Here is a 14,337-nt window from a genome sequence, read left to right on the forward strand (position 1 = left end):
TCAGAATCAAATTTTATTATCCATCTTCCATATGATTCTACCACCTTTAGATTCAAAGTTTTTAAAGAACCTAAGATGGAAAGTGTTTCTATACATTCACTTTGCATATGAGAGTTGATGTTTAACCTTTGTATGTTTTACTTATTTGTATATGAGCCTATTCCTTGTTTTGGTTGCACAATATGTCAGATAATCTGGTGCATTAGAAAGAAAAAAGTTCATTAATAAGACAAATATGTTGCACTTCTGGGAAGCTGTACTCCTGCCTCCCCACCTCTCTTCAAGGAATACCTCAGTGTTATTTCAACACATATCATGCTATTGCTGAAGAGAAAGAATAAATAGCTATGCAGAGTTTTATATGTTTTATACTTCACAATGCATAGGTGGATGGAGGCAGAAAAATAACTTTCACACAAATGTGTAAATTACTTTTTTTAAGAAAAAATCAATTTTGTAACCTACTGATGACAGAAAAGGTGGAGATAACTGATGATGAAATGAAAAATATGTCTTATTCAAAGGGCAATAATCTCAACTAGAAAATATGCTAGTGTTTCAAAAGTAAGGCAAATAATTGAGATAGGGGTTAAACGTCACCAGTATAAAGTAAATGGAGGCAGAGATTTAGAGGGAAGAAATTATAAAATCTGATTCACCACTGCTCCAGTGCCTGTACGTATACATTTAATTTGATAAAGTAAAGTTCGTGTAAGTCTTCTAATGAACCTGTGTGCTCACAGATGCATGGAAGACTTAAAGAGCTCAATTGATTTAGCTTATTAAAGGAAATGCTACGAAGCAATCTAATTGAAAGAATTATAGTATCTTCAAGGGGAAATTATTTATGAGAATAAAAGTCTTCTTAATGTAGCAGACAGAAGAGTAACTAAATCCAGTGTCTGGAAATGGTTTAGAAGCAAAATCAAACTGAAACCTAGGTACATGTTTTTAAACATCTTGGATTATAAACTCTTATTCAATGAGAAGGTGAAGAGTTAGCATTAAATCCAGACCAGAAATCCCTATCAGAGCTACATTCTCAATCAATCAAAGGTTTTAAGGACTGACGCAAGAATCAGAATAACTGATATTAGATCACCTGAGAGCAGAAGTTGTATCCAGATGGCACAAATAACAACGTAGTCTACCTCTTCTTCAGACTGAGCTGCAGCACACATGTAGTTATGTGTTGGTTAGATGGTTATAAATTGTTTCCAAAGTATTTGCCCTTCAGTTTCTAAGAATAGGTAAAGCTTTTTGCAGAAAATTTTGTCAAATTATTATGGATACCATTTGTGTCTCAAAATTCCAAGGCAGCAACTCAGTTCTACATTATTTTTGTAATCTGAAGTAAAATTCTTGCTGCTTTAATAGCCTGATACCAGTGGAATTGTTTCAAAAGTCATAGCAATTTCAGAGTCTGCTTTGCCTTTTAGAAAAATAGTCCAAGGATATTAAGATAATATATCTGTCACTGCTGAGATGTGCATAACACTATCTGTTTGGAAACTTTTGCAAATCCAGTAAGTCTGCCTGCCACCTCTGCCATAATCATCTTGGATTTTTAAGTGCTTTTTTCAACCTTGTGTAAACTGTAGGGATTCTGATTTGCAAAGCAGATTGCCACTTGGCTTCTGTTCAGATTGGCAATTCACGTTATAGCAGCTTCAGAAAGGGGATTTATATCCAAAGCTTACCACCTCTCCAGGTGTACAATGAACCACTTTCAAAAAGTCTTAATGATGTAAACATATCTGCCAAGGCACTGCTACTACACACATGTACAAAATGAAACACTAGGAAGTCAGTTTAATATAGACACACTTTTTCTGCAGGGTATGTGACGAGTTGTCTACCAGTCAGTCATCTCCAGGCTTCTTCCTTTTCTCCCTTGAACCCTGCTGTCACTTCTGTGCCTATTTTCCATTCTTCAGCTACCACAGGCACAGATGCAAACAAGTGACAGCACACTTCTGTCCCTCCCCAGTCTGTCAGCTGATGCTTTTTGAAAAGTTATGTAAGGTCATTGACCTAAGGATGACACACACAGCCATATGGCACCAGCCTCTACCTAATAATGATCTTACAGAGACAGGTTAAACACCCAAAACCACAGGTAATGGGAGGATCCCTACGTTACCCACCCTCTTTGGACACCTCAAAATCCAGTTTGTAGTTCATGACCCCACTGGCCGTTTCTCCACATTCACATTGTGGTTTTAGGCTCTCAGGCCTTTTTCTTAATGAGCACATGCACACATTCTTCTGAAACAGAAATTTCACACTGGTTTGCCAGTTTTGCAGACAGTGTTGCCTGTGCCTTGCAGCACCATGCAAAACCCAAAATCTGCCCCAGTAATACTGCACAACAACCTAGGGCTGCCCCAAGACACTGGGTGCCTCTTATTCCATGCAACAGTGGTTGGAACAGGGGGCCATTTTTGGCTTACTAGAAGGTGCCAAAGGAATTAGGCAGCCAGTCAGAGGATAGTGTAAAACTACAGGGTATGAGAGTGTTAAAAATGGCCATCAGCTAGTCACAAAGCAGAAAGAAATCCCATGAGGCATGATGCTCTTGAAAGTGCCAGCCACCCTGTATGTAATGAGAGGACACTGCTTTTTCTGTTATGCTTCTGGGTGGGTATGGCTTATCAGTAACTGAGCACTATGAAAACACATAGGACTTGACAATGTCAGAAAAAGGAGTCTCCCTGTCATAAAATGGTGTCTCAAATGATATGGTGAACCCTGAACATGTAGTGGGAGGGGCTTCCAGCTTTGCCATCCTTTGGCTATCCACTCTGACATAAAATTGTAGCAGAAAAAAAATGGCAGTTCCTGCATCTGTAGAGGAAAGGTCTTCCTGGTCTGATGTACATTTGGGTAAACGGGGTGGTTGTCCTGCCAGTCATAACACACCATGTGACTTACAGGGTGAATGGTACATATGGCTGAATGCAGGAGTGAGGAGAAATTCTGCTGGAACTAGGGTACAGGCTGCTTCCTATCTTGAATAGGAGCCGTCCTTATTCTATTGTCAAGAATAAGCTCAAGGAACTATGTGTACTCTAGTAAACTATGTCCTATTACATAGTTTTGCTATTCCTTGTCATAATGAGAAAGATCTCATTCCCATTCTCATATGTGCATGGTTCCATAAGTACAGTAAAATCAGCATTAAAAAATTTGACTAAAACTGGAGACGATCAGCATTGACAGAGACCTACAGCATATAGTAGCAGACTGTGTTTATGGAAATATGTGTCTAACAGCCTTCTGTTTGATGAGGGACACAGGAAGCAGAGGAACTCAGAATATTAAAAAACAATTAGTGTAGTATTTTCTATGTTGAGAACTGCAGTGTCTACAACTCCATTGCCAATTAGTTCAAGGTACTTTACTGAAGTTATGTATATGTTCTGGGAAGCCCTGCATCTGGAGTACTTGAAGGTACATATAAAGATATGAAAGAACACAGTGAATTTATTCTACAAGTCTTAGGTAAAACAGGTTTTTTACCTGACCATCTCTTTTGAAAGGGGTTTAAGTCGCTACTTTTTTTTCCCTCTTGGTTTTGGTGTTTTGTTTGTTTTGCTGTTTGTTGGTTTTTGGTTTTTTTTTTTTAACAGTATTCCAGCAATGGAAAGAGTATTTTTATGTTGAGTTGGAGGCTGTTAAAAATACTCTGCTGTCCTTATGACCATCAAAACCAGGGAACTTGCAAGATGCCTGCATTTTCTACAAGTCTTGCCTGCAAGCAGGGCAGTGTACTACTGGCACTAAACCCTCTAAGTGAGTCAGTGAACTGACTAGTGTGTCATACCCTTGAGTCACTGACAACCCTGGTTATCATCAGGGCCTCCTTGGCTGGTAGCTATGCAGCCAGGAGTGGGTGGGGAAGGTATATTTGCCTACTCAAGACTAAGAATCAGGGCTTACTCTTCCAAGACTGAGATTCACCAGATTCCCTTGTGAGGGTCATGTTTGCCTTCAGGATCCTTCACTGAGTCTGTGAGAGCACATGGGAAGAGAAAGTAGAAGACTGAGAGCAGGAAGCTTCCACAGAGCCATGGCCATTAGCAACCACTACCCACTGCAGCTCATTCACTTGGTCAGTATCCAGCAAGTCAGATTTCTGCCCTTTCTAGTTCAAAAATATGTAAGGCATGCCAGGACAGGTCTCTGATAGGGAGAAAAAATCATCTCTGTGAGGTAGATATTGGCTGTTTGGAGCCATCTGGAGCTATTTGAAGCTGGTTCCTCCACTTTGCTGCTCATGGAGAGCTGCCAATGGCTGCTGACCAGCTGGGAGTGAGAACCTTACAAACCCAGAGTAGGTGAAACAACACTTTGTGTCATGGGTTAAGAGGGAACCTTTTGACTCTCCATGAAGCCCCCAGAAAGAACGTCCAGGGCAAGATATAAACAGATGCACAGAGTTCCAAGATGGGCCCCAGGTACAAGAGGGCTGCACCCACCATAAGCACCCCACTGGCAGAGACTGCAGAGCATTGACCCTCACCGTAGCAGCCACCACCCTGTCCTGTGGTGGCAGAGCCCAGGAACACCAGTGAAGAGGTGTTAGCATTAACCACTTTTCTTGTGTAGTTCTTTCAAGGGTATGATCAATGAGAATTTTCTGCACTATTTTAAAAAATTAATTAGGCAAAAGTAAATTTCTGGATCCATAGCTTCGGTTTGTTCCCTTTGCCCATAATAAGATTTTGACTGTAAAAGTCCATGAACTGGGAGAGATCCAAAGTATGAAGAATTCAATTATACAAAATTCCCTAACACCTCAGGCTGTTCAAATAGAAAAGTATCTATTTGCCACTTTTGAAATATTAGCTCCTAAATATATGCCTCTTGATGCTTGACTCTGCTTTCTGCTCCAGGTCACCATATAAGCTTTCAACACAAGCTAAAACCAATGTGACTGATACACTTGATCCCTTAACTAATCTAGCTGTGATTTGGTTCATGCTCCAAAGGAGGTAAAATCCTGACCCACAGCCAGGTCTAGTTCCAAAGTGTCCTCTGAAAACCCACAAAGGAGCAGAGTGACACAGCACCGATTCACATGAGCTTAGAACACCGGTCACGCAATTAACTCTTGAGTAGTGAGCAGATCTTCTAAGACTCATTTTTCAAGGCACAAAGAAGGTTGTGGAGACTAGGAGTGTCTTGCATATCTCCCATTTGACTACAGGCCAACCACTTTATTCTGTAAAAATTACTACCTCTGTGAACCTTCTTTGAGGTCTCTTGCAGACTGCATTCACGACACTGATCTCCCCTTGAGGTGGGATGTATTTCAAGGTCAATCTTTAAGACAGAGAGATCTTTTACTGACTGCAGATCTCTGGTAAGTGACTAATATCATGCACAACCTTGTAGTGGGATAACTTGGATTTGTGCTTTGGTAACTTACTCGTGTCTTTGTAACTCTGACTTGTCTTGATAGTTTTGATACATTGTTCAAAGGACTGTGCTGTACTATAAGAGAGAATCTTGACAGCAAACTTTGTTAAGTGCCGCTTTCAAATCATTTTAAAACCACTTTTGCTAATATCTTTGACAGTGGTCCTTTCAGTGACAAAAGTCACCCATTTGCAACAGCCTATTGATAAGACCAAAGCTCCACAACAGCTGTGTGTAACCTCATGATCCAGTATGCCCTTTCTTGCATTGTTCTATCCGTGATTGTTTACGCCTTGTTTAATTTTCTCTTCCAACATTATCACTTGCTATGACAAAGACTTCATTTTTTTGATATGCACACAAAATTATTAGTTCCACATGCACTAGAAAGAAAAAGTTCCCTTCATAACTGTTTTTCAAAGGATGCAATCATTAGCTCATTCTTCTTGGATGAGATTGGTTTTTTGCCATTCTTTCTTACCAGTGATCACTGTCTGAAGGACTGAGAAAGAAGTCTTCCTGCTGGTAATGTAGCTCTTGCTTGCAAACTTCCTGTGATAGAGCAGGGCGCTTGATGGAGGAAAGAAGAAATAGCTTAGATCCCCTCAGAACAGCTCCTACATACAGTCCTCAGCTGAGTTACTGATCCTTACTATTACAAGTCATTAAAGCCTTTCCTCCTGATCTCACCTCTCTTGACCAATGTGTCCTAAAGCTGTCACTGCACCTTGTGGTGTAAAAACAGTTAGCTGCACAATTGGAACTTGTAAATTGACAGTGAAAAATAGAAAAGTATCTAGAGACAACTCTTTCAATGGACTGAGAAGAAGCTCAATTTTATACACCCTTGGGTGTGAGGGCAAGACTGTTTGACATATGATAAGTCCTCTGGTTAAGAAAACATGAAGAAGATGCAATTTAGAGAGAAATAAGAAAATAAACCCCAAGGTTTGTTGAGACAGGTCATAGAGACCAAGACTTATTTTTGGAGCAGAAATTGAACAAAATCTCCTTGAGTCAAATCCGATTTGCTTTAAGTCAGATTTTGCTTTGTCAACACTGTTGCCATTTGTGTTGAGTTTAATAAGTGTGGGAGAATCAGACGTGAGAAGCAGAGATTTAAGGAGGCACAAAAAAGGAAATGTCTCAGAGACAGATGCACGGAGAGGGAAAATTCTTAAAGCCAAGAGGCAACATGCAAAAATTACTGTAGCTATAGTTTTTTAATATTTGATTATTTTCTCCCATAATGAACTGGGTTCTACTTTCTGTTTGAGAGCAGATGATGTGCTCTCAACACACACAGGAACAACACACACAGAGGAATATTCTGTTCCTGAACAGAATTCATGTTGTATTCAAGAGATCACATCTGCACTCCAATTTAGGAAGTAATTCAATACCTCATAGTTTGAATAGGATACCTAAGCTACCCAAGTGTCTACTCATTTCAATTGCATTTCTATATGTTTGCCAAAGATCAATAGTTCAGGCCTTGAACATTTTTTTCCACTCTACACAAAGCAACAAATTACATCATTCCTCTATTTCAGAACATGGTTCCCTGCATAGAGGCTACTCCTCCTTTCTTAACTCCCACATATTTTATAGGATCCATTTGAGATCAAAGTATTTATTTATGGAAACAGAGTATGTTGTTCCTGTGGACTAGATCTGTGCTGTTAAATAATAGTGCAATGGTTCACTCTTGAATTTGAGTCCAGGCCAGATAACACAAAGGGGAATGCACAGGTACATGTTGAGGTTAGCTGTTTCTACAAAAGATTTGCCTGAACTAAGCTCGTTTGAATGATCATAGCAAGTGAATGAATGAATAATTAAGTATCTTAAATGACCTAGAGATGATCATAGTCTTGCCCCACATACCAACACTCTCAAGGCCTTTGCCTCACTATGTGCTTCCTACACAAAAAAAAGCATCCTCTCTCACTGTTACGTTCTTGTAACCATACGGACAATGCTGGAGTCCTGTCAGAGAACGATCCAAGTTTGGTAAGTGTCCAGCCATGAAAACACAATCTCTAAATAGAATGAGGTCGTTGGTCGGAAAAGTGTGTGTATGTTCATAAAGGGGAGTAGCAGAAAGGACTGAAAACTAGGCCAGAAAGACTCAGGTTTTCCAAGAGAAACCCAAGAGCATCAACTGAACTCAAGATAATGTGAATGAGTGTTTGCCTGAGGTCTTACTTCATGGAATAATTTTGCATAATAGCAGAGTAGCTTTACACCTGTTCAGCACTTCATAACTTGGAAGATAATTTTGTAATCTGGTAATTAACCCTCTGCTGTGGAACCATGTCATTGTTGCACAAAATTCTACACTCAAGGTTGTTGGAGGAGGTAGGATTACAGTGAATTAACACAGTAGAATTATAACTATTTGGAATACTGAGTATCCACTTAATTCACAGTGTCATCCCACTGATGTGAAATCTCAGTGATGAGCACCAAGCATGTGGTTGGCAACTGTTCAACAATCCTTCCTCTGTGCACTGGTACCTGATTAAGAATCTATCAACTGATCAGAAAAAGTTTTAGGTTATACTTTAAAAGTACTCTCACTTCAAATAAGGCTAGTGTAAAGGGGTAAAACATGAATTTTCAAGTCTACTTGACCAAGAAGACATGAATTATCATGTCTTTATGTATCAGGGTACAAGATAATTGTTAATTGCCTGTACAACAAATGCATCTCCCTGTCTCACATTTGTACTAACAGATCGTGTCAAATATGTCCTCGATTTTTGCTGCATTACTTATATATGCATTAGCAACTGCTCTTCCCAGGGCTACTGTCCAGTTTCTATAATAACAATGCTCCTATACTATAATACTTCACTTTTGATGTAAAACAAAATATATGTGTAGTGGGTTTAGCCAGGCCTCAAATTAGCAGGCTCAGAGAATCTATGTGGATTGGGAGGCAGCTATCACCTGACTGGGTAACCAAAGAAATATTTCATACCAGATGACACAAACCTGAGATATGAGTGCAGCAGTGGGAGGTGTTAGGTCAGTTCCACCATGGAGAAGGAGAACATGCTGCAGCTCTTCTACTGTTCTAGGCCCTGCTCCAGCTGCCACTACTTGCACTTTGTTTGAATTCAGGGAAGTAGAAACATTTTGTTGTTGCTCTTTCTGTTTCTTGCAGGGTGTCTTTTAGAGTACTTATAGATCTAGAGTAATAGACTATGTATTAACTGGGGAGTGGAAAGTTCTTTCTTGTTATACATAACTTGTGTAATTGTGTGTTATATTGTAGTTTTCTCTTAATTTTCTCTTTTCTGTATAAATACATATAGTTAGATTCAGCACAAACCTAGTTTGGAGGTTTTTTTTCCTCTCCCTCTTCTTTTCACTCTGTCTTGGACAGTTGGCATTTTGCCAGCTCAACCCAAGACAATATGATAGACTACTGTTCTGTTCTCCTCCTACCCCCTAGGATGAAACTTGGGAAGCATTTGATGAAATTTACAAACAACCTAAGGAACCACCATCCAACAACTTTAGGACACTTAGATACAAACTATTCATTACCAATATATGTTTGGAGCACAACTGATGTTAAATGCATCAGTTATAGGAAGTAAGTAGCCATCATGCCAAGTGTTGAGTTTGAGTTTATGACCAGGTACAGGACTAGGCCTCCTTTAAACATGGTTTCCACCTCCATAGTGATAATTGTGCATTTAACACTTGATTTCTTATCTTCTCTTCCCCATCATTCATTCCATGCATCCTCAAAATGTTGCTGTTTTGTGTCTATGAAATGTTTCCCTCTCCCTTCACTCCTCATCACACCCCACCTCCCCACTGCCCCAAGCTTTCTAATTGATTTAAATATTTGTGGAAAGTGTTACAACCCACAGAAGTGCTGGGTAAAATGATGGAGCTGTTGCATTGCATGCCCTTGAGTTTGAAATGAGGAACTTGAGGGACATTTGACTTTGCAAAGCCCACAAAATTTTGGAAGATAATATGAGAAAGAAAGACGCCAAGGGCTTTTTGGGATATTGGTTTGAACTATGTTACAACCATGTCTGGTTTTGCTTTTGTGTTTTCTTAGAGAAAACTACCTAATTAATTCTGATTGTCATCTTTAGAATGAATGAGCAGTTATGGGACTTGTGTGTAATTAAGGGGTTAGAACTCATGAGTGAACTGGGAAGCTGAGTTATCTGAACCTGCATTCATAGATAACCATTGTGCTACTATTCTACCTTAGATCTCAAGAGTGTTTGCCCAGAAAGGAATGTTACTTTCTTATATGATGTTGAAAAGTCTCATTATGTATTCATATTAAGAAAAAAAGAAATGGAATCAAACTATGTAGCAGGTGATTTTTGTTTTAGTGCAGATATCCGTTGGAAAGCTATTTATATAATCTTCATCCAACACAAAAAAAATTATTTAAGAATTTTAATACATACAAAATATATTATTGGAATTTCACTCAGTGGAATGGTTATCATGGAAAAATAGGTGTTAAATTTATCCTGTAATTACCAAATACTCTTTGTTGAAAACAATAGTTTATTTCTATTCCTCCATTGTTTTTTGGGGGGGAGAGGGGATGCTGGGGGGGGTGTTTTGGTTGTGGGGGTTTTGTTTGGTTTTGTTTGTTTCTTTGTTTTTATTTCTATATAGATTTAAGGACAATTTTATATTTTAAAATATATATTGATTTGTTCCACTCAGGACACTTTTCTTCCCCCCCTTTTTGTGCTCACATCAAAATCAGTTTTATTATCCTTCTCAGAGACAACATTTGTTCCTGCTGTTCTCATGTGATGTCATAGATTCCAAGGACATTTAGTGTCTTGTTTAAGGCTGAAAAAGGAAGATAAAAGATGCAACAAGATGTTCAGGCAAGAAGGGAGCAGAAGAATAATGATCATATTTCTCAGCCTTTGAATTGTAGGAGAGACAGGAAGAATTATTTCAAAGACATAGAACAGAGCTTTCTGAAGAAAAGCATAGAAACATGTTTTGTTTTCTACTGAATTTCTATATTTCTGCCAAGATTTTTTCTGGTTTTTGACTTACAACCTGGGCTTCATGTACTGCTTGAATCATTAATGAGAGTAAAGGTTTGGAATATACTTTGTGAGGCAGTCAGTAGTGAATTTTTGTCACACTTGAAAATAGAATTCTGATGCCTGTTTAAATATTTTACTTCTGTTTATTGTTTGGTTGTTTTTTTATTAAAATATCCTATGTCTTGATCATGCCTTACATATTGTTAGAAGAGACATACTCATACATAAATAATATAGGCTTGCCACCTTAGAACAGCACCACAGATTTCTCAGGTATTGGCAATGGAACATGCTGAATATGTAATTTGGTTTAAATATGATTAAAAAGGGGAAGTGGAAGAACAAAACCAATTGGATTACCTACCATTTTGTTCCACAACTCACATTTTCTTTATTAAAGGCCTCAGTTACTAATGTGGAAAAAAGGAAGCTTTTCCTTTTTCCAGTTTGAGAAGTATCTGTGATCTCATTTAGACATTTCAGTCAGTTTCATAATGATAGTTGAAATTAATTCAGTCCTAGCCCCAGTATAATTTGTGAAATAAAAATGTAAGAAATATGGCATTTAAAAGAATGTTAATTGCATAGACTAGAAATAGAGCTTACTGAGTTCTTAAAAGATGTGGTTTTGTACACCGTGCCCAAAAGCCTCTATGTAAATCCACATTCCAGTAACTAAATATGGTTTGGCTTTCGGAATGTTGAATTACTCAAGAAAGCTGTTGACATAATTGAAAGGCAGGGAAACTTGCACTCTCTGAAAATAAAGAGACTTTTCCTATATGCATAATTTTACCATATTTATTGAACTATTTCAATGAGAAATTATCTAACTCTTCTTCATAAATTCGCCTGCCTAAATTTTCTATTTTGTAATCTGTTCTCTCCCTCATCATTTTACCACCTATATACTGGAGCACCAGTATCTCAAGAGCAAACTTAAGACAAAAGAGAATCAAAACAAAGATCCAAATCTAGTAATTATTTCCTGAGTGCATAACAAAAAACTAGAGCAGTTGTTCCTGAAATATTAAAACTCTAGGGAATTTAGTCTACAATTCTACATGGTTGGCTGAGATCCAGACTGATTCATATTTCACAGAAATTTGAGCAGGAATATTTTTATAAATGTTTACTGCATTACCTCTCAGCTGGACAATCTTCATGTTAAATGAAAGGATTGTACTATATGTTAGCCAAGCCCTGAGGCTTCTAGAACTCTGTTTTGCAAATTATGACTAAGAAAATATTAACTGCATTAGCAAGAATAAAATAACAACAGTAATAGCTTAATGGACAGAACAGCTGTTTTGCTGTTGCTGATACTCCATTTACTATTGAGAGCTCACCAAGTTGAAAAAATACACTTTTTAACTACTAAATGCTCAGTGATTTAACAAATAATGTTGAAAGATAAAGGAAGATTTTTTTTAATTATATCTTTGACCAGATATAAGTCTAAGTCCATTTTAATTCTTTACATTACTTTAATGTTGTCTCCCATTCAGAATTTTCTCATCCTAAGGTTTTGAATTATCTTTGTTTCCAATTCCAGTTATATGCATTCATATTCATACAGAGTTTAGATCTGGGCACATGACAGCAGTCCAGTTTCTTCTCCGAGTAGTCTCTCATGCAGTAGGTCACCATATTGGGTTTACATGGCGAGGTTTCAGTAGCTGCAGAGACTACAGAGGTGGCTTCTTTAAGAAGATGCTGCTCTTATGTCCAATACAGCCAATGCCAGCTGGGTCCAAGACAGACTTGCCACTGGTCAAAGCTGAACCCATAAGTGATGATGTTAGCTACTCTGTGGTAACATATTTAAGAATGGGGGAAAAGCTGCTGCTTAACAACAGCCAGAGAGAGAATTAAGAAGGTGGAAGAAAAGGAACTGTCCAAACGCCAAGGTTAGTGAAGATGGAACAGAGAGGGGAGGTGCTCTAGGTGCTACAGCAGAGATTTCCCTGCAGCCCATGGTGCAGCCCATGATGAGGCAGACTCTCCTTCTGCAGGACCACATTGGACTAGATATCTGTCTACAAGCTATGGAGGGCCCCACACAAGAGCCAGCTGGATGTATCCTGAAGGAAACTGTGACTGTGGAGAACCCATGCTGGGGAAGACTCCTGGCAGGACCTGAGGATCCACGGAAAGAGGAGCCCCTGCTGAAGCAGGTTTGCTGTCAGGATTTATGACCCCATGGGAAGGAGCCATACTGGAGCATACCATTTCTGAAGTACTACACCCCGTGGAAGGAACCCATGCTAGAGCTGTTCATGAAGGACTGCATACAGCCTGTGGGAAGTTCATGCAGCACTGTCTTCCATGGGAGCAACCCCAAAGTGGAAAAGGAGAAGAATGCAAGGAGGAAGGAGCATCAGAAGCAACTGGCCACAACCCCCATTCTCTGTCCCTCTGCACTGCTTTGGAGAAGAAAGTAGAGAAGAAAGAATTGAAGTGGAGTCTGGGAAGAACGGTAGGGTAGGGATATTTGGGGTTATTTCTCATTATCTTACTCTGTTTTGATTGGTAATAAATTAATGCAATTTCCCTTAATTGAGTCTGTTTTGCCTGTGATGTCAATTGGTGAGTGATCTCTCCTTTTGCTTGTTACATTTTCTCTCCTCTGTCCAGTCAAGGAGGGGAGTGATAGAGTTGCTTTGGTGGGTGCTCTTAGAAGATGGAATTTCTTTGTAAGAGCCACATCTTCAGGAGGCAAGTTTTTGGTTTACTCTATAAAGACAAATTTTTTGGTGTATCACAGGAAAGGCATTTGGCACCTTGTGGAGGAGATCTTATCTGAAGAGAAGTGTAAGAACTAAAAATCCCATCCAATGTAACATTATAAGTAGATGCAACTTGATATCGGTCAAAATGACTTGTTAGGAAAGTAATTTCAGATGGTTTCAGAAGGAAAAAATTTGAAAACTTAAATTGCTTAGGCAATCAAGCAGGCATACATAAAAAAAGTTTCATGTTATAAACAGACTTAGGCACTGAGATGATCCATTGACGGTCTTAAAACTAGATACTGAAAAGAAAACTTTATTTTTGATTCACACACCAGAGTAAGTTATTTTAAAAATTCATATATTCATATTGAAAATTCAAATATATTCTACTTTCTCTTAATTACTCATTGGCATGTTTATATATTTGGCCCTATCAGGAATATAATTGTGTAAAAATACCGTATTTAAAACATAAGTAAAGAGCTTTCACACATCTAATATTCAATAAAGAAATTTGGATGTTACTTCTTGCCCTACCATTGTTACATTTAGTTTCTCACAAATATTTCTTTAGATAAACTAAATTATTATCTCCTCTTGACCAAAAAAGAGAGGGCATTTTGATTTTTTTTTCTTATTTTCAAGACAGAAAAAATTTACCTGTTTTATCTGTTCTATTACATTTTTGAGGGTCAAGACAGAAAGTTAATAACTTTCTCTTGCCCATTTGCTCTGACAGCTGGTGGTCAATTATTATTCCCTCATCCCATAATTGGAATCACTGATTACAAACCACTGTTGCTAAGACTCAAATATTGTGGCTCATTTGCAACTTCACTGGCAGGTGAGATTAAGGGAAATGTCCCCCTGGTTAAGCCACCAGGATCTGTGCCAAACTATAATCAGTCTTTTGCATACATCAGAGACCTAAAAACACAGCAGAATGATTGTGTAAGCAGCAGCTGCAAGTTAAAGCTGCATCAAATTCTTCAAACATATGCACTTTGCCAGATATCCAACCACTCTTGCAAATGCCAGTACTTCATTACTTGGCAAGTTTTCTAAGACACAGAGCTAACACAAAGTAGAGGAATACCAAATTTTCCACACAATATGTA

This window comes from Pithys albifrons, chromosome 1 (genome assembly GCF_047495875.1).
Source record: "Pithys albifrons albifrons isolate INPA30051 chromosome 1, PitAlb_v1, whole genome shotgun sequence".
NCBI classification, from domain to species: Eukaryota; Metazoa; Chordata; class Aves; order Passeriformes; family Thamnophilidae; genus Pithys; species Pithys albifrons.